The sequence below is a fragment of the Sapajus apella genome, unplaced genomic scaffold (genome assembly GCF_009761245.1).
Source record: "Sapajus apella isolate SASKATOON/1434 unplaced genomic scaffold, GSC_monkey_1.0 scaffold153, whole genome shotgun sequence".
NCBI lineage: Eukaryota > Metazoa > Chordata > Mammalia > Primates > Cebidae > Sapajus > Sapajus apella.
In genome coordinates, this window is record NW_022437093.1 from 848,319 (window position 1) to 870,599 (window position 22,281).

General features: G+C 37.5%; 1 protein-coding gene across 6 annotated transcripts in view; it reads right to left on the minus strand.

Moving 5' to 3' along the window:
* The window catches only part of TANC2 (tetratricopeptide repeat, ankyrin repeat and coiled-coil containing 2), a 435,131-nt gene that overhangs the window by 395,450 nt on the left and 17,400 nt on the right, over nucleotides 1-22,281 (minus strand). The window lies entirely within an intron of this gene.

Genomic DNA, 22,281 nt, shown 5'->3' on the forward strand with positions numbered 1-22,281 from the left:
TTACAGTAAGTTATCTCATATCACTCAACAAATCAGTGAAATGGAAAATACTGGACTAATAGTATATACTTATTATGACAAAAATACATTTTATATATTGATCAAATATTTATACAATATCTAAAGAGTTCAGAGGACAGTAGAATCTCACAACATATCACATAAGAACTATTACACTGGGATGGGCCATGGCTATGCAAGAGATACATTAACATAAATCTTATACTCAATCTTGCCTATGCAACCCTAAAAGTTTCTAGTTAGATCACTAGAGAGAAAGATTATCACATACAGTCAGCCCTCGGTATTTGCTGGGGATTCAATTTTAAGGCACTCCCACACCTGCTCCTTGCACCCACCCTATGGATACCAAAATCTGCAGATGTTTAAGTCCATTATATAAAATGATATAGTATTTGCATATAACCTATGTTCATCATCCTGTATACTTGAAATCATCTCTAGGTTCTTATAACACCTAATATAATGTAAATGTTATGTAATTACTTATCTATATTAATTTGTATTATTTATCTACTTATTTTTAACACTTCTGGTTTTTTTTTTTTTTTTTTTTGAGACGGAGTTTCTCTCTTGTTACCCAGGCTGGAGTGCAATGGCGCGATCTCGGCTCACTGCAACCTCCGCCTCCTGGGTTCAGGCAACTCTCCTGCCCCAGCCTCCTGAGTCGCTGGGATTACAGGCACGCGCCACCATGCCCAGCTAATTTTTTGTAGTTTTAGTAGAGACGGGGTTTCACCATGTTGACCAAGATGGTCTCGATCTCTTGACCTCGTGATCCACCCGACTTGGCCTCCCACAGTGCTGGGATTACAGGCTTGAGCCACCGCGCCCGGCCTTTTTAACACTTCTGATCCATGACCAGCAGACACAGAACCCACACATGCAGAGGGTCATGCCTGGCATGGAACAGCACAAAAAACATGTGTAAAACTCCCATTCACCCAGATATTAAGAAGTGGTTTCAATAAATGTGATGAAAATGAAGGCTTTAGGGTCCTAGATATCAGTCTCCTCTAGTCTTTAATTCCCTCTCTCTCTAAACTGGAATCCTTGATTCATTATTTCATTTGTCTTTCTCTAGATTCTTTTAACCCCAAATACAATGTATATGTTCTGTAAATACTTTATTTGTATTATTTATCTACTTATTTTTAATGCTTTTGATCCAAGGCTGGCAGACACAGAACCCACACACACAGAGGATCAAACTTGGCATGCAAGAGCACAAGGAAATATGCGTAAAATTCATTTCATTTTTTTTAAAATATCATTTTGTATTTACTAATTTTCCCCCAAGAAAATGATCTATCATTCCAATCACTCTCCCACCAAACCCCCAAACTCCCCTGCCCCTTTGCTCTCTGATTCCACATAAAATACAAAGCCAATTCCAACCATACCAAGGCTGCTAAGCACTGCTAAAGAAAGTCGTATTAGTTAGTGATATTCCAAATACGTCAGAAATCTATGCTTGCAAATTTCAACTGACCCTTTTCACTACTTAGCAATCTATTGCTTTTTTAGTCAGTTCCCTGTAAACTTTCTCTGACCTCACATTTCTTTGCATCACTCTCAACCCACGTTTTTGTCTTCCATAACACAAAGAAAAATATATGCCACAAAAATTATCAGAAAGAACTCCATCAACTACCCACCAAAAGACCTACAGACCTAAGCCCATTAGCACACACCCTCTCCTCCTATTAAAATAGACATATTCCTTTTTCTCTCTGAGGTCAAATTACCTTTGCTCTGTATCCCACTCCCACTCATTCACCCAGGAACCTCTTATATTTTGACTTCTGTATTTTGAAACTCATCCTTTAATAGCTATTTCCATCAGCATTTCAAGACACTCTTAAAAAATAAAAATCATGGCAGGGCACAGTGACTCACACTGTAGAACTTTGGCGGGCCAAGGTGGGAGGATTACTTGAGCTAGGAGTTCAAGACTAGCCTGGGAAACATAGGGAGACCCAATCACTATAGAAAATTAAAAAAAAAAAAAAAAATAGCCAGCCATGATGGTGCATGCCTGTAGTCCCAGTTATTTGGGAGGCTGAGGTGGGAGGATTGCTTATGCCCAAGGTCAAGGCTGCAGTGGGCTGTGTTTGTGTCACAGCACTCCAGCCTGGGTGACAGAATGAGCCTCTTTCTCAATAATTAATTCATTTTTCAATGTCCTCTCCTCCTAGTTCATCCATTGCCTTTGCTGTCATCTATCATCTGGATAACCAAATTTCACTCCAGGTCTCTTTTCCAAACAACTCTCCTCTAGTATTCTCTAGATCAGTAAGTTAGTATCATCACTAAGTTGCTCAGCCATCCTTTATTAGTTTTTACTTACCTAACTTTTCTAACCCCAAAGCATGTCTTTGATTCTATGTGCTTTGTAGGAATAGCTTTTCTCTAGACAGCAAGATTAGCTCCATCAATGACCATAGCCATTATCTAATAAAATATTTTAAACTTATATTACAGAATTCTTTTGTCGCCAGTTCAGTAAAAGGACAAATGAAGAGTACATAGAACTACCACTACTACTTCCTGCATCATTTGCCTTTCTTTGGTTTCTCCAAGCCACATAACGAACAGGTTTAGTATGACTGTGAAGTTAAAATTAAACTGTTATTTTAGAGGATTAAGTCCAGGCACTAAGCATTCTTATAAATAACATCAAGAAACAACCAAAACACACTAACATGGCAAAAATCTTCTTTTAGAAACATATGTTAGTGAAAATTCTTCACAAATTATATTTTTTGCACTTAGCGACGCTTCTCTACTGCATGAAATACAGATGGCAACACCACCTCAAATCTTTTTCTAATGTTAATCTATAAATAAATTTTAAAAACAAAATGTCTTCTGATCTTCTATCTATTCAGTGTTTACTGAGAACAAACTAAGTATAAGGCCCTCAGCAGGTACCGCAGAGAATTTTTTAAAAGGTTAACAGGCAGTTCCTGCCTAAAAGAAGCATCAGTCTGTTAATGAGAATCAAAGAGAAGTGAGCCCAAGTAAAATTCAAACTAGAAGGTGCCAGGTACCATAAAAGAAAGATAAAGTGTAAAGGAAATTTATAAGAGAGAGGAGATTACTTAGAGGTTTAAGCAAATGTATTCGTTAAGTACTTACTATATGCTTCTACATAAGTAAAACAATTTTCACAGCATCCCAGAAATAAAGTCCAAGGGGAACTTTACACAAAATCTCTGGCTCCTTTTCTCTAACCTGAATGAAAGTAGAACATTAATCTTGCTTCCTTTGGTCTCTCATGCTCAGTTCCTGGGCATGCTGAAAAACTGCAGCTAGTACTGGTTTGTCTTCTGAAAGTTTCAAAGCCATGCATGAGTGCTGGTTTTGAAAACCTGAGGCATCTAAATCATACTCAGTGAGAATCATCTTATTATTTTTGCCCCAATTCTATATATATAACTAAGTATATACCACTAAAAAAATTGCTTCCGTTTTTTATTCTATTCCGAATTCCTGATTCGCCTACTTTTGGTTGTAACCCAAAGCAACTGTTACCATGCCTTAAGACATGATCTCACTGTACACTGACTGCTTTTAAGCTTCATAAACTTCATACACCATTCTTACATGAATACCAATCCCAACATACAATCAGAGAAAATCTCATTATAGTATGAGCAAAGCTTAAGTGAAGAAAACCTACAAAAAAAGTAATTAGAGCAAGAAAGTCCATCTTGGCCAAGCACAGTGGCTCACACCTGTAATCCCAGTACTCTGGGAGGCCGAGGTGACCAGATCACTTAAGGCCAGGAGTTCACGACCAGCCTGGTCAACATGGTGAAATCCCATCTCTACTAAAAATACAAAAAAAAGTTAGCCAGGTGTGGTGGTGCATACTTGTAATCCCAGCTACTCCAGAGGCTGAGGCAGAAGAATTGCTTGAACCTGTGAGGTGGAGGTTGCAGTGAGCTGAGATTGCACCACTGCACTCCAACCTAGGTGACAGAGTGAGACTGCCTCAAAATAAAATAAAATAAAATCAGTATAGTCTAAGACATCTTGAAAACAGAGCAATCTGACTTCCCAGATATCTGTCCCTTATCTTCCAAGAAAAATTATTACTTTCACCATGCAAAAATATCATAGGTAAATAAAAAAGATCATGTTTAGCAGAGACTTACTATGTTAACTATGGAATATATTAATCTTTTAACATGCCTTTTTAAATCATGTTACTTCTCAAATTTCTATTAAGTCTACAGCAAACAAAACAAAACAAATATCAGTGACTTCAGCAAGATAGCTGACTAGAGACACCTAATGCTTGTCCCCCTCACCCCTGCCCCTGTACCTCTTGCTCCTCTGTACTCCCCATCCACCACAGGAAAGAACCAAGGCAACAAAATAGCTAAGATTTGACTGGAATGTCAAAGGGAGAGTGTTAGGGTACAGTAGGTGTGGAGATGCACCTGTGGTGACTGGAAGTCCAGGAGGGCAGCATGGAGACACCCAGTCTCTGTAGCCCCATCTTTCTACCTGTATCAGATCTGCCTGTAGTCAGGAGAGATCTCTCATTGCAGTGAAAAGGTAAGCAGAATAACCCCACCAGTCCCCATTGACACCGCAGATATCTACAGTCCTTACAACAGGAGACCCGTATAGTCCTCGCTAGCCCTGATCCCAGTTAGAAGAGCTGCAGGGAATTCACATAGTTCCTGGATTAGGAGCATGAGGTACGTACTCCCCAACCCCTACCCACTCTCTGTGAACCCAGCTGCTGCAACATGGTGCTATCCTGAGACCAGAGCCACCTCTGAAGTGTACCCTAATCTGGGGACCAGTAGCCACTGCACCTCTGCAGCACAGGGGCTCCATCTTTATACCACCAATTCCACATCAGTGGCTGAACACCATGACCCGAGGATCACAAAAGCCTGAACCCAGGAATAGCTGTGACTCTGGTCCTGCACAGCAGAGAAACCAACTCCCACTCCCCTCACTTCTAGCCAGAGGAACAGTCTGGCAGTCCTACCCAGGATGAAGCTGCCCTAGAGCAGCCCAAACTATTGCATGTCCTCCAAGCAGGAGAGGTCCTCAAGTCTCTGAGTAGCTGACATGTTGTGGAGCAGCTACATTTTCATATGCAGGGCATGAGAAACAGCCCTGCAGTGCACCATTTCCTGCAGACAAGGCCATGGCCAACCCAATGGTCATGCACCTACAGTCAGAGCCTTGGAAATAGCTCCTCAGGACACTCCCTGTAGACATGATCCCAGGCTTGCTGAGCAGCTGTGCAACCATGCCTCAGGCCTGAGGAACAGCTCTACAGGCCACCCTGTCAGGTAATACCCCAAGCTGCCCGAGCAACCACGCATATGCATCCCAGGCCTGAGAAGCAGCCCCACAGGCTGCCCTTGCCAAACACACCCCCAGATCCACTGAGCAGCTGTTCACCTGCATCCCAGGCCCAGGAAGCAGCCCTGTGGGGCATCCCCAGCAGACACCCCTCCCTTTCTGGGCTAGCCAAAAAGCCATGCGCCCGTGTTTCAGGTCTAAGAAATAGCCTGATATGTCATCCCCAGCAAACACAAGACCCGGGCCAGACAAGCAGTTGGATACTTGTGTCACAGGCCTGAGAAACAGCCCTGTGGTTCACCCAAGCAAACACGCCCCCAGACCAGACCAGCAGCTTACACTCAAATCGAGGGCCTGAGAAGTAGCTCCATGGGCTACCCCCGGCAAACACATCCCCAGGCCAGTCAAGCAGGTGTGTGCTTGCATCCTGGGCATGAGAAACAACCCTGAAGGCTGCTCCTGGCAGGCACATCCCAGGCCAGCTTAGCAGCCGAATGCACGTGCTCCCAGCCAGAGTAACATCCCTGGCTTCCAACCCCAAGTTAGCCAACCCACTGGGGTACACAAGCATCTCCAACCTGAAAAACAGCCAGTGAGCCTACCCCTGGTAAGGCCACACCACTACTGCCACAAATTCTCTCAGCCTAGTCCATAAAGACATATACAAACATAACTGGCATGAGTTATAGCTGAAGAAACTACATGGAGACTACACCACCACATCTGCCCAGAAATAAGAGCCAACATGCCCCACCTAATCAACACACCGAGACCCATTCAAATGAGTCAGTCTTTCCCTGTGAAACCTACTCCACAAAATTGGAAAAGGTGACTTTTCCTTTTCCACCAGATCCATAGAAATCAATGTAGGGACACGCCAAATATGAAAAAGCAAGAAAACATGACCCCTCCAAAGAAATACATTAATTCTCCAGTAACAGATCTCAACCATAAGGAAATATACAAAATACCAAAAAAGAATTCAAAATAATAATCTTAAGGAAATTCAACAACATACAAGAGAATACAGATAGACAATTTAACAAAATAAGAAAACTATTCATAACTTGAATGAGAAATTTAACAAAGAGACAGGTATCATAAGAAAGAACCAAATGAAAATTTTACAGATGAAGAATTCAATGAATGAAATTTAAAAATCCAATTGAAAGCTTCAACAACAGATTAGACCAAGCAGAAGAAAGAATTTCTGAACTATGAAGACAGGTCATTGGAAATAACACAGGAAAACAATAAATAACAAAATTAAAAAAAAAAAAAAAAAAAAGGAATGAAGAAAGCTTCTAGGATTTATGGAAAACCTTTATGTGAGCAAATATTAGCATAGAGGCATTCCAGAAGGAAAGGAAATGGGAAAAATGCAGAAAACATATTTAATGAAATAGTAGCTGAAAACTTCCCAAGACTTGGAAGAGAGATGAACATCCAGATCTAGGAGGCTCAAAGAACCACAAATAGATTCAACCCAAAGAGGTGTGAGGCATATTATAGTCAAATTGTCAAAAGTTAAAAAAAAAAAAAAAAAATCCTAAAAACAAGAGAAAAACATCAAGTCACATATAAAGGAATCCCAATTAGTCTTAGTAGAGTAGATTTCTCAGAATAAACCTCACAGGCCAGGAGAGAATAAGATGATATATTCAAATTACTGAAATAAATAAACTGGCAGTCAAGAACATTATGTACAACAAAGCTATCCTTAGAAATAAAAGAAATAAAATACTTCAGACAAGCCAAAACTATGAGAATTTATCACCATTTGACTGATTTCAACACCCCACTCTCGGCAATGGACAGATAATCTAGGCAGAAAATCAACAAAAAAATATCAAACTTAAACTACACCACAGGCCAAATGGATTCAACAGACACTTACAGAGTGTTTTGCCCAATGCCTGCAGAATACACATTCTTTTCATCAGCACATGGAACATTCTCCAAGGCTGACCAAATTAGAACACAAAGAAGTCTAAAAAATTGTTTTAATTTAAATCATACCAAATATCTGACCACAAGGGAATAAAATTAAAAATTACAAGAGCAACATTCAAAACTATACAAATATATGGGAATAAAATGACATGCTCCTGAACAACCAAAGAGTGAAGGAAAAAAAAAATAAGAATTAAAATTTAAAATTCCTTGAAACAATTGAAAATAGAAACACAACATACAAAAACCTACAGGACACAGCAAAAGTAGAATTAAGACACAAGTGTATAGTGATAAATGCCTACAACAGAAAACTAGAAAGATTTCAAATAAATAACAATGATGCATCTCAAAGAAACTAGAAAAGCAAGAATGAGCCAAACCCAAAATTCATAGACGGAAAGAATACGATCAGAGCAGAAATAAATGAAGTTGAGACAAAAAAAAAAAAATACTAAATATCAATGGGACAAAAAATTCATTTTTTGAAAACAGAAATGAAATTGAGAAACCATTAGCTACACTAACAAAAAAAGAGAACACTCAAATAAATATAATCAAAAATGAAAAACTAGGTATCACAATGGATGCCACAGAAATACAAAGGATCATTAGACTACTATGAATATATGTCAATAAATTTGAAACCTAGGGGACACAGACAAATTCCTGGACACATACAACCTAACAAGACCAAAGGAAGAACAGAAAATTTCAACAAACCAACAAGCCCTGAGATTGAATCAGTAATCAGAAAAATTGCACCAGTAAAAAGTCTCCCAACAAAGAAAAGTCCGGAACCAGATGGTATCTCTGCTGAATTTTACCAAATCTTTAAATAATAATTAATACTAATGCTTCTTGAAGTGGAGGGAATTCTTTCTAACTCATTTCATGAGGTCAACATAACCCATAAAATCAGACGAGGACACAACAAAAAAAGGAAACTACAAGCCAACATCCCTAATGAACATAGAAGTAAAACTTCTCAACAAAATACTAGCAAACCAAATCCAGCAACACCTCAAAAAGATAATACACAATAATCAAGTGAGATTTATCTCAGGAATGCAAAGGTGGTTCAGCATTTACAAATTATTACATGTAATAAATCACATCAGAATCAAGGAGAAAAACCATACAATCATCTCAACAGATGCAGAAAAAGCATTTAAAAAATCCAGCATCTCTTCATGATAAAAACTGTCAATAAATAAGGTATAAAAGGAAAGTATCTAACATAGTAAAGGACATATATGACAAACTCAGCTAGCATCATAGTGAATGAGTAAAAGCTCAAAGCTCTTCCTCCAAGAACTAGAACAAGACAAGGATGCCCACTTTCACCCTTATTCAACATAGTACTGGAATTCCTAGCCAGATCAATCAAGCAAGAGAAAGAAATAAAAGGCATCCAAATTGCAAAGAAGAAAGTCAAACTGTCCCTGTTTGCAGATGACATCATATATATATATATATATTTATTAAAGCTAAAGACTCTACTAAAAACTCATAAAACTGATAAATGAATTCAATGAAGTTTCACAGTACAAAATCAACATACAAAAATCAGTAGTACTCTATATACAAACAATAAACTAGCTTTAAAAAAATCCAAAAGGCGGTCCAATTTATAATAGCTACAAAAAATAAAATACTTAGGAAGAAATTTAACTGAGGACGTAAAAGACCTCAATAAGGAAAACTACAAAATACTGAAGAACAAAACTGAAGAGGATCCAAACAAATGGAAAAGCATCTGATGCTAATGGAAGAATTAATAGTGTTAAAATGATTACCCCAAGCAATCTACAAATTCAATACAATTCCTACCAAAATACCAATGACATTCTTCACAGAAATAGAAAAAAGAAATCCTAAAATTTGCATGGAATCACAACAATCTTCAAATAGGCAAAGCAATTCTGAGCAAAAAGAACAAAGTTGGAGAAATCAAATAACCAGACTCCAAAGGATACTACTAAAGCTGTAATAAGCAAAACAGCATGGTACTGACATAAAAACAGACACACAGACCAGTGGAACAGATAAGAGAACCCAGAAATTAATCCATTTATCTACAGCCAACTGATTTCTGACAAAAGGACCAATAACATACATTGGGGAAAAGATAGTCTCTTCAATAAATGCTGCTGAAAAAACTGAATATCCATATGCAGAAGAATGAAACTAGACCCCTACCTCTCACCTTATACAAAAATCAACTTAAATCAATCAAAACCTAAATATAAGCCTTGAAATTATAACACTACTAAAAGAAAACATAGAAGGACTGCTTTCAGGACATTGGTCTGGTAAAAGATTTTACCAGTAAGACCTCAAAAGCACAAGCAACAAAGCAAAAATAAACAAATGGGATTATTTCAAACTAAAAGGCTTCTACATAGCAAAGGAAACAATCAACAGGTTGAAAAGACCATCTACAGAATAGGAGACAATATTTACAAACTACTTATCCAATGGGGGGTAAATATCCAGAATTTACAAGGAACTCAAACATCTCAACAGTAAAAAAGGGAAACAATCAGATATTAAAATGGGCAAACAATGTGAACAGACGTTTCTTAAAAGACAACATACAATTGCCAAATGGCCAAAAAGCATATGAAAAAATGCTCAACATCACTAATCATCAGGGAAATGCAAAACCACAATGAAATACCTTCTCACTACAGTAAGGATGGCTGTTATCAAAAAGACAAAAAAATTACAAATGCTGGTGAGAATGTAAAGAAAAGAGAACTTTTATACAACACTGGTAAGGGCTATAAACTAGTACAGACACTATGAAGAACAGTCTGGAGATTCTTGTAAAAAACAAAAAACTACAAATAGAACTACCATATGATCCAGCAATCCCACTACTGGGCATTTATCCAAAGGAAAGCAAATCAGTATATCACAAAGACATCTGTACCCCCATGTTTACTGTAGCAGTAGTTACAATAGCCAAGATATACAATGACACCAAGTGTCCAATAACAGATGAATGGATAAAGAAAATGTGGTATATATACACAATGGAATACTATTCAGCCAAAAAAAGTGAGTAAAAGCCTGTTATTCATAGCAATATGGCTGGAACTGCATGATATTATGTCAAATGAAATAAGCCAGGAATGGAAAGTTCAACACTACATGTTCTCACTCATATGTGGAAGCTTTAAAAAAGTTATCTCATAGAACTAGAAAGTAGTATAGAGGATACTAGAGGCTGGTTACAGAGGGTATCAGGCTATAGGGAGGTATAGGAAAAAATCTGTTAAAGGATACAAAATTATAGCTAGATAGGAATAAATTCTAGTGTTCTATACCACTGAGGGATAACCATGGTTAACAATAATATATTACATAGTTTCAAACAGCTAGAAGGACAATATTAAATGTTCCCAACATCAAGAAATGATAAATGTATGAGATGATGGATATGCTAATTACCCTGATCTGATCACTATACATTATATATTGATATCAGGCCATCACTATGTACCCATAAATATATACATTACGTTGTTTTAAAAAAACTCATTTTCTCTCCACTGGATTATGTACTTACTCTCCCACCATATCTTCATCATCATCATAGTGGCAACTAATAATTATTGAAACGCTTACTATATGCCAGAAATTACGCTAAACACTTTAGGAAAATTTGCTGATTTAACAAAAAAATTCTACCAAAGGGTCTTTTACAGATGAGAAAACTGAGGCTTCAAGGGGGTCAAATAACTTGTCACAACTAGCAAATAAAACAAGTCAGAATTTGAACTTGGGTCTCTCCAATTCTAGAACCTATGCTTTTAGTCATTTCTTCCCAATACACTAATATAATATCTTTCTTTAAATTCATCTTGATACCTTTAGCATGTAAGCTCATTGTATGGCATGCAACATTCATTAGTTTATTCTAACATTCAAGGTCCCCCATTGGGAGAGATGAGGACGTTCCCACTATTCCTTAATGCAAATCTTCCATAAGTACATGAATACGTCAGAAAGAGTAAAACTACAAGAAAAAAAATGTGGCCCAAACAAATACATGAAGTGCTAGTATCTGCAAACGAAAAAACGGAAAGGATACAAGGCAAAATGAGGAATAGTTTGCCTATTTGAGGGCACATTTACTCCTGAACATTTATCAAAATATCAGGTTAGTGACATTTTATAATTTGATACATTAGGTTTTTTTGTGAAACACGCGAAGAAATATTAACATCTGAGTGTGTGCTGATATGAAAATCATAGACTACAAGTCAACTCAGTAAAAGAAACCTGAAATGATCTGCTTTATAACAATCTCCAGGTTAAGTTAAAAGTTATCATTTTCTAGTTTAATTTGTAGTCAGCCAAGAACATTATATAATGCTTGTGATAATCCTCCACCCAAATAGATCTCAACAAAATTATTCACAGCATTCACAATTTATCTTGACTCTGCCCCAGCAAGTCATTATTTTTACAAATCCAAAAGACAGGGACCCTATGGTATTAACTATAATTTATTAAACAGCAACAAAGTAGTCTAAAAAAGCATCACATTTTATTAAAATATTTTAGATATTTATATAAAATATTTTCTAAAACCATACTGCTAAGTGAGTAAAAACAGAGCTCATATAATGGAAAGAGTATGGGCTTTGAACATAGATTAGCCTATGTTCATATCCTAGCTCTATCAATTACTAATTCAATGACTCTGTACAAGTCACTTAGCCTCAATGACCCTCAGTTTCTCTTGTGCAATGAACATGATACTGTTGAACTTTCAGGGATGTCTTAAGGAATAGAGATGTATGATTGCCCACCACCTGCCAAATGCTAATTACCTACCCAAAATTCTCACTCTCTTCCTAGCAGAATACCAATTCTGAATAAGGTCGTATGTGTCTACACTACCAACTTCCCAAACTCCCTTGCATCCTATGGCCACCATGTGATCCAGATATAACCAATGAGATAAAAGCATAAGGCTTATGGGCAAGGTTTCAAGAAAAACTACTGTCTTGCTGATAAAAAACTAAGATGTCAGGAGTAGAGACAGTCATTCTGCAATCCTAAGGCAAAAGCCACCATCAAGGACAGCAGAGGATAAAAAGAAAAAGGACACCAGAGAAGAAATATAGAAGGGGTCTGTGTCAGTGACAGCATTGTGGAACTGCCATAAACACTGGACTGCCTACATCCAGATTTCCTGTTGCCTGAAGAAAATAAATCCTATTTGATTAAAACACTATACTTGGGTTTCTGTTACACGCAGCTGAATGCACTCCTAACACAGCATGTATGTAAAAGAACCTAGAGAAAAAGGATCCAATACTCAGATCAGTAAAGGCAATCATTCCACAAGACTTCTCATTTAACAAAATATGTTAAATTATTGATCAGTAAAGTTGTGTTAAATTATTCCTCAGTAGAGCAATGAAACAGCAGGATGTTCACACACACACACACACATACACACACAACACCATTATTTAAAAATGTGTATTATATTCATTAAGATTAAAATTCTATCAGTAGAGGATCAAAGGATGAATAGCTTTAATCAAGAAAGGTATCCTTGATGAGGTAGAAAGAAGTAAAAAATGCAATCAGGTGAACATTATATTATGATAGCTTACATGTTCATTCATTAGTATTTACAGCATAATTAATGCAATGCAGTATATAACATTGCATGTTACAATATGCAAGCTACTGTCCTAAATGCTATGGAGTGAACTATATAAATTTGAGACAGCTATTAGAAATTAGATAGAAAATAAAGGTCAAAATTAGGGAAGATTGAGGCAGGAAAGAACAAAAGTAGAGCTAAGGATTCTGTTTCAGATAAAGTAAAATTTTAAATGGAGAGTTATGAAGGATCAGAAAGGTAAAGAAAAAGTTGGGTTTTTTTGGTGTTTTTTTTTTTTTTTTTGGGACGGAGTTTCGCTCTTGTTACCCAGGTTGGAGTGCAATGGCGCGATCTTGGCTCACCGCAACCTCCGCCTCCTGGGTTCAGGCAATTCTCCTGCCTCAGCCTCCAGAGTAGCTGGGATTACAGGCACGCGCCACCATGCCCAGCTAATTTTTTGTAGTTTTAGTAGAGACGGGGTTTCACCGTGTTGACCAGGATGGTCTCGATCTCTTGACCTTGTGATCCACCCGCCTCGGCCTCCCAAAGTGCTGGGATTACAGGCTTGAGCCACCGCGCCCGGCGGTTTTTTTGTTTTTAATAACTGACTTTAAAATAAATTACGAAATGACAATCTTTAAAAGAGAATATTACTAAGGTAATTTTCTAGGTCACAATACAGAAGAGTAGAGTATAACATGAAGCCAAGTAGTTAGAATAGATAGGTAATAAAATAATCAGGGAAAGGGGCAGAGAAAGGGTGAGAACAGACCAAGATAGGGTCAGAAAATAAAATTAGGAATACAAAAGAGAGGGATAAAGCTTTACGGGCAAAGTTTCAGTTAACCCACTTACATTTCAAATCCCACTAACCTACACTTTCGCCAGCTCCTAAGAAAATGTATTATCCTCTTAAATATTTTCCTCTACAAATTATCCTAGTCTTCCTCTTTAATATTCTCCCTTTCCTTCTCCTTTTGAGTTCTGCAAGATCCATTAAAACCTTATTTTCTCTACCATTTTTTTCGAGTAATCTTCACATGCATTCACAACAATGAAAGCAATTGTTCCAGATGTTCTTCTGGCAAAACTTTCAGTTTATAGAAATATATGGAGGTGATTAAAATGAAGAATCATTACAAACTCCTGTGAGAGACAGTTCAGGAAATTAACCTTGAAACTATTTTAAAATCTACAGGGGAAGGGCTTCCTAAAGATGTAAATTCCAGAATCTTTGAAGGAAAAGATTACAAATTTACACATATAAAAATTTAAAACTCCATAAGACAAATGACGACATGTCCGAAACTACACAAGCAAATAAACGATCAAGAGAAAATACTTCTAACTAAAACAACAAAGGATTACTCTAATTATATAAAGAACTCTTACAAAACAATAAAAACTGACATAAGAAAAACAGAGGCAAAGCATCCAAACAAGAAATTTACAAAACAGAAAATTAAAATGACCCTCCTCACATATACAGATAGGTACTCCACTTTCTTAAAAAATGGGAAAAGTCAAACTAAATATATTTTTTATTCAACATGCTGATAAAATTAAAACCCATAATATCTACTAAAAAGAATGAGAGACTAACAGGACCTCTTATACAACTGGTAGCCATGTACACTAGAAAAGCCCTTGTTGGAGGAGGTACAATTTGGCAAAATCTACCAAAATTAAGTAAAGATACTCTTCGACCCAGTTTTACTTCTAGAAATCTATCCTTTAAAAAAAGCATACAACAGGCCAGAATGGCTCACATCTGTATCCCAGCACTTTAGGAGGCCAAGGCAGACAGATCACCTGAGGTCAGGAGTTCGAGACCACCCTGGCCAACATGGTGAAACCCCATCTCCACTAAAAATACAAAAATTATCCAGGCATGGTGGTGCCAGCCTATAGTCCCAGCTACTCGGGAGGCTGAGGCGGGAGAATTGCTTGAACCCAAGAGGCAGAGGCTGGAGTGAGCCAAGATCGTGCCGCTTCACTCCAGCCTGGGTAAAAGAGCAAGACTCACGTCTCTGCTAAAAAAACATGATGTTCACTACAAGCATTGTCTGAGTTCAAATTAATGAAATAATGCTATACATATGGACTTAGGAAAAGACTCTAAAACATATGAAGAAAAAAGGGCAAAATACAGAATACATATATTAATAGTATGATCCATTCATGTATAATAGATGAAATACATATTTATATGTACCTCAATGTTAATGTAACTGCATAGAAAAATATCTGAAAGGATAACACCAAAAGATTAACTATGGTTATCACCAGAAAGAGAAGCAGAATCTCAAAATGCAGGGGACTTATGAATGGCAAATTTAAATTTACAAAAAAAAATTAACTCAAAAAAGGTAAACTGAATTACTAATTTATAAATTCCAATTAATGATATTTGCTTTGAATTTAAAATTATTTTTTGTTGGATACTGGCAAATTATAATCATATTTATTTACGGGGTACAAAGTGATATTACGATACATGTACACAAGGTGGAATGACTGAATCCTGAATCAAGGTATTAACATATCCATCACTTTAAATATGTATTCCTCCTAACTGAAACACTGTGCCCTCTTTGACCAACATTTCCCCATTCCCCCCACTTCTCAGCCTCTGGTAACTACCATTCTGCTCTGTTTCTATGTGTTCAATTTTTTTAAATTCCAAATATCAGGGAGAACCTGTGTTGTTTGTCTTTCTCTGCCTAGCTTACTTAATATGATGTCCTCCAGGTTCATCTATGTTGTCACAAATGACATAATTTTCCTCGTTTTTAAAAGGTTGAATAATATCCCATTATGTATATATGCTGTGCTGTAATAAGATAATTCACTGATTAAGTTACATCGTGTTTAGCTCTAGGTATATTCTCTCCATCTTCCCCAATTTTAAATGTGACAGAATCCTGGGGTACCATTATTCTCACATAGTTGGCCCTTAAAACAATTTATGATTAAGGCCCAACACAGCACAAAACAAAACAAAAATTCTCATGCAATGATTGTTAGTCTACAACTTCCAGAGAGACAGTCTGCCATAAAGGGACTAAAAGGAAGAATAAAATGCCATTTAAGAGAACATGGGAGCCTAAAAGGAGAGCAAACCCTGTAATACAGCTGGAACAAATCCAACATAGCTGGCTGTTATGAAAATAAAACTCAATAAAAAAACATGGAAGAAATTTTAAATAAAAAATGACAATTCTTAAGGAAGCCCAATTAATATACATAGAAGTGTTTCTGGAGTTAAAATATCTATTTCCAAGTTTTAAAAAATCACAAATAGTCATTATTTAAAAGTATATTCATCTTTGGGAGGTGGAAGCAGGCAGATCACAAGGTCAAGAGATCGAGACCATCCTGACCAACATGGTGAAACCCTGTCTCTACTAAAAATACAAAAAAAAAAAAAAAAAATTAGCCGGCCGTGGTGGTACGCACCTGTAATCCCAGCCACTTGGGAGGCTGAGGCAGGAGAATCACTTGATCCTGGGAGGTGGAGGTTGCAGTGAGCCGAGATCATGCCACTGCACTCCAGCCTGGTAACAGAGCAAAACTCAGTCTCAAAAAAAAAAAAAAAAAAAAAAAAAGGTCTATTCATATTTCAGAAAACCAAATTTGGGAAATATTTTAAAAATAGAAATCAAGAGAACAAAGCTAAGAAACTCAGAGGACAGATTCAGGAATCCCAATGTGAGAGTTTCAAAAAGAGAAGAGAAACAAATGGAAGGGAAAATCAAAGACAAAACTTTTTCTAAGTTAACAGTTTTCATCACATGGTCTCTGCGGCAGCAGCATCGATAGCACCTAAGAACTTGTTAAAAATCCAAATTATCCAGCTCCACCTACATCTACTAAATCAAAAATTGGTGAATGGGGGTCCAGCAATGTGTGTTTTAACAAAACCTCCAGGTAGCACTGAGGCATGCTAAAGTTTGTTCTAAGCTGAAAAAACGGAGTTGGGCCTTATAATTTAAAGAGCTCTCAGTTACAGAGAGGACTAGTTAATTCCCTGAACTCATTCAACAAGTAATTATTAATTATCTACTATCTGCCAAGCACTATTCTAGGTACCAAGAATGCAGCAAAAAGCAAGTCAGCAGTCCCTGCTTATAGTGAGCTCAGAATCTATATAAATAAGTAAAAATGCAGTAAGTCAGAAGGTATTAAGCCCTACAGGAAGGAAGAAATAAATAAAGCAGAGAAGGGGAACAGGAATCAGGAATATTGGAGGCTGAGGGAAAGGAGGTTGGACTGTTGCAATTTTCAACAGGATAAGCAAAAACATGAAGAAGGTAATGAAATAAACTATCCATATAACTGGGGAAAGGTAATTCCAGGCAGAAGAAACAGTCAATGCAAAGATCTGAAGCCAGGAGCATACGTAGAAGGAAAAGCAAGAGGCCTGTATAACTAGAGCGCAGGGTTTCAGGGGAGAGAAAGGAGGGGTTAGAATAGAAGTAAATGAGCTCAGAAAAATGACTGGAGCCACAATGTGTAGGGCCTTATTAGTTCTTGTGAGAACTTCAGTTTTTATTGTGAGTAAGATAGGAAGTCATAGGGCAGGTATTAAGAAGAGTAATGACAAGATCTGACATATTTTTAAATGATTATCTGGCTGCTGTATTGAAAAGAAACTAGAAACAAGCCAGTTAAGAGGCCTGTTACAGTAATCCAGGGTAAGTGATAGTAGCTCAGACCAGGCTGGAAGTAGTCAGGTGTGGTCAGACACTAGGTATGTTTTGAAGGCATAACCAATAGATCTCCTGAGAGACTTGATATGGATACTGAAAAAGAGAAATCAAAGATGACTCCAATGTTCTGAACAAGTAGAAGGATGGAGCTGCTAACAACAAGATGGAAAAGATTGCAAGCAAAATAGACGGGGGAGAGAAGGGGATAGTGAGAAGTTCAATTTGGGCAAATGCACTTAAGATGTCAATTAGACATCCAAGCAGAAATGTCAAGTAAACAGCTGGATATATGAGTCTAAATTCTGGGAATGAAATCTGGACTGGATATATACATCTGTGACTTATCAGCACATAGTAAACAAAGATGTAAGACTGAATGAGATTATCCAAGGAGTGCAGATTGAGTTCATATGAAACAGGACTTAGAATTGACTATTGTATTTAGCGCAGAAGGTCCCTAAAGTACTTTGTAAGAGCAGTTTCACTGGAATAGTGAGGGTAAAATCCTCGTTGGAAGGGATTCAAGAGAGAAAGGACTCCAACAATATGAAGATAACTACACAAAAGATTATTCATTACCATATTATTTTTATTGCAACATACTGGAAACCTACACTTGGACACATTCCTATACCCAAACATAGGACACTCACTGAATAAACTATGGGATCTATACATAATGGAGTACTATATAGCTGTAAAAAAAAAAAGAATAAAATCTCTATAAAGTAATATAAAATGACTTCCATGATACATTGTCAAGTAACAAAGCAAAACGCAAGAGTATTATAGTATGCCACCTTTTCTGTATGAATTAAGAGGAAATAAGATTTCATCTACATGCTAATTTTTTACAGGAATAAACACAGAAAGGATAAACCAAAAACACGTGGCAGCCAGGCTGTGACACAGAGAGTGAGCTTCCTCCTTTTAAAAAGCTGAGAGCTTTCAACCAAATGAGGATCAAAAATACAGAAAAATAATAATAAAAAGAAAGCTGGGGATTCAGCTATAAAGCACAAAGAGATTTCTGAAAACTTGCCAGTGCAGATACCACCCCCTTTTGATGAAAAAGTCCTGACTATAACCTCAAAACATACAAAGCCAATGGTAGACTGAAACTAAAGTGACAACAAAGTCCCAAACAAATCAGATTGATTCAGCCTCTCACTCCAGTTACTGGACAGAAGCAGCAGCATGCCCTTTTCTGGAGGTAAATACTTTACCTCTGTCTCTATTATTCTTTTATACAAAATGGCTACCATAGGATCAAAACCTAGGGAGGCTTGAAAGAAGAAAGAAAATGAGACCTTAACTAATAATTTACTGCCTCTCAGCTCCAAATTCATCCTTTTTTGCCTGCTCTGAGAAAACAGATCTGAGCCGTTTAAATATTTTTTCTTTGCCAGATGGCTCAATGTGAAGCTTTATGAGTACATGGCACTGGAGAGACACTGCAAGAGGCAAGGATTTTGTTTCTAGGTTCCACGGTGCTTGCTCAGCAGACGACTGCAGCGTGCATGGTTTCTCCAGCACTTGGTTCCTGCAGCGCAAAGAGCTTCCAAAGCATCAAGCTCCTTGCTACACCATATGCAGCTTCTCCAATGTCCTGCTCCTGTACTGCATAGGAGGTAGGCCTACCCAAAGGTCAGCACCTTCTCCCAGAACCCTGCCTCTGGTGGTTTTATAATGGAGTACCTTTGGTGAGACATCTCCACTTATATAGCCTTCCTTGACAGAGCAGATTTCCAGCAAGTTCTAGAGGGCAGAGTTCCAGAAAATTCTGCCAACATAGCACCGTAAAGATTTCTCTGCCATTCAGGGAGCCATGACCATGTCCTTTTTAACAAAGTCTGGATGTCAACTGGAGCTTGGGGTGGCACTCTTCCTGCTACAAAATGGAACAGAGAAATTGAGTAGTAATTGGAAGGGGAAGGGAAGTTAACTTTTTCTTTTTAACATGGAAAAAAAGACAGAAGTGAATGCTGATGAGATTAAATCAGTTTTTAAAAAACTGAAAGAGGAAAGAATTGCTGAAGCAATATTCTTGAGTAGGCAAGAATGGATATGCCAGTAAACAAATGGAAAAGTCATCTATAGATAGAAGCAGCATAGTTCTATGGTAACTATCAGAATATGTGCATGTAAATGCTGATAGATAGTAGATGTGACTCTGGACCTCTATAGACGTTCTCTTCAACAGTTTCAGTAAAGTACAAAGAAATGTCATTAGCTGAGAAGAAGAATGGAAATAAGCATTTCTTATGCTTATTTAAGGAAGTATGAGATGAGAGGGCAAAGTGTGAAATAATTATTCGCCCATTCTCCCACCTCCTAGACTAAGGATATACGGCATGATTATCTGGCAGCATTAGGGTCCCATTTGAGGTATGTGATCATGAATTTTAAATGAAACCAATCAGTAAGGCTGTGTGCTGTTCACTAAACACATTCAGCTTCACAGGTACAAGCATGGAAAAAGTAAAAGGTTGAATTTAAGCAAAAATATGGTTTTAGTTCAGCAAGGATAATGAATCAAGAAAGAGAAAATGGTGTCAAAGGATATGTACTGGGATAATCATGATTGATTTAAGTTGAGTAACGAAGGAAGTGATATCAAGAGGGAAAGACAGTATGAAATGGTGGTAGCATCAATGCATTAGAGGTCTTAGTAGGATTAACGGATTATTGGAGTCAGGGTACCAGAGGCAGAAAGATGGAAAGACAGCAAGTGGCGATCAGAGATTAGGATTCATGAAACTGAAATAACAGGGAGGTTGCAGCTATTAGTCAAGATCTAGGGTACCACTATTAAGAGTGGATGGTTGAGGAAAATTGGAAGACATCATCACTGAAGGAAATAAATTCAAAGGACTGAAAGATCAAAATGTTGAAAAAAATATCTACATGATCAAAATTACCAAGAATTAACATTAACAACAGTACTGGTAAGGTGAGAAGAACTAATTTTTTGTTTTCAAGTATGAAGGGGGAATCGAGTGTAATAAAGAATTTTGCTAACCTTTGTCCCCAGTTCCTGAAAGGTAGTCTCTAAATCTTGGGAATTTCCTGAGTGATTGGAGTGTCTTTGTTACTCATGGTGAGCTCTGATTATTTATGCTAACAAGATTACTAATGGTAAGTCCCTAGACAGTCTGTGGCAATAAAATGATGCAGGATAGGTGCTGGCTATGCTAGAGAACCTTGTCATATAATTAGAGTTGAGATGTTGAGCCATATGAGACTGACCATATGGGGCAGGATGCTGAAGACTTACTTCCACCAGTGGCCAATGATTAAATCAGTCATGCTTGCATATGAAATGCCAAAGAAGATTGTGGACATTGTGTAAACAGTTTGTGATTTGTTACACATCTTTGTGTCAGAAGGGTGATGTATCCTGACTCCATAGGGAGAAGAAATCAGAAGCTTCATATTTGGGAGTTTCCCAGCCTTTTGTGTCTCCTTTTGGATGATGCTGCTTTGTATCCTTTATGACACAATGAAGCTATAATCAAATCTATAGTGCTTTTCTGTTCTATCAGTTGTTCTAATGAATTATCAAACGTGGAGCAGCAAAAACCCCTAAATTTTAGCCAGTTATTCAAAAACGAGGGTGGCTCTGAAATCCCCAAACTTGAGCTACGTTTTGTAGAGTAGTCTTATGGAGGACTGTGCCCTTAACTTTTGAAGTTTGGCCTAATCCAAGGTAGTCAGTATCAGAAATCATTGTAAGGCATTCCCTATAATGAACCAGAAGAACAGTCAACAACAATGAGAGGCTGTAGATAACACAGTCAGATGACATGAGATACAAAGCTAGAGACTTTCAGGGAAGAAAGAAGGAAAATAATCTGAAAGCTGCAAATGGGGAGTAATGAGGACACCTACTCTATCTCTAGGTTAGTGGTCTAAGAATTATGTTGACAGCAATGCAGAAAAGGAGAAAAGAGGAAGAATTACAGGAACAATATCCTTGAGAAGGCGAGGAAGGGTAGGTTCTAATGGACAACTGGAGGAAACGGCCTTCAACAGAGGAAAAAACAGTTATTTCATAATAAGATTGGTAAAGATGCAGGTGGTGGGAAGATTATTTCTATTTTCTTAATGAAACAGAAAGCAAGGTCATCAGCTGAGAGAGAAGATGGAAAGGAAATACTGAGAATGTGAATACAAGGGAAAGACATAATCATCTAAGCAATGGGAACATGAAAGAGCTAGAGTTAACAAGACAGCTGGGCAGCACTAAACCATGAATTTAAAGTCATGAAGTACTAGCCAAGCATCAAAAGTCAACATAGCTGTTTGATCAGGCCATATTCATCTGCAAGCATACAGATATAAAACAGACGGAGTTGGTTTTCATCAAGGTTTGGCCAAGCAAGAACCACTCAGAGAGAGAAGTCAAGAGGGTTCAAAGTAGATTCAGGAGAGCAAGTGTAATGACGGACTTTGGGAACTCAGCTAGTTAGAAAAAGAAATTAGGACATGGAACAGAAAAGGTGACAAATGAGAAAGTCTTAGTGAGGTCAAAGAATTAAGATTCTTGGGTACTAGAAGCCAGAAAAATAGGAGGTGGTAGGTGGAGAGTAAAATGTCAGAAACATACAGAAATCAGACTCC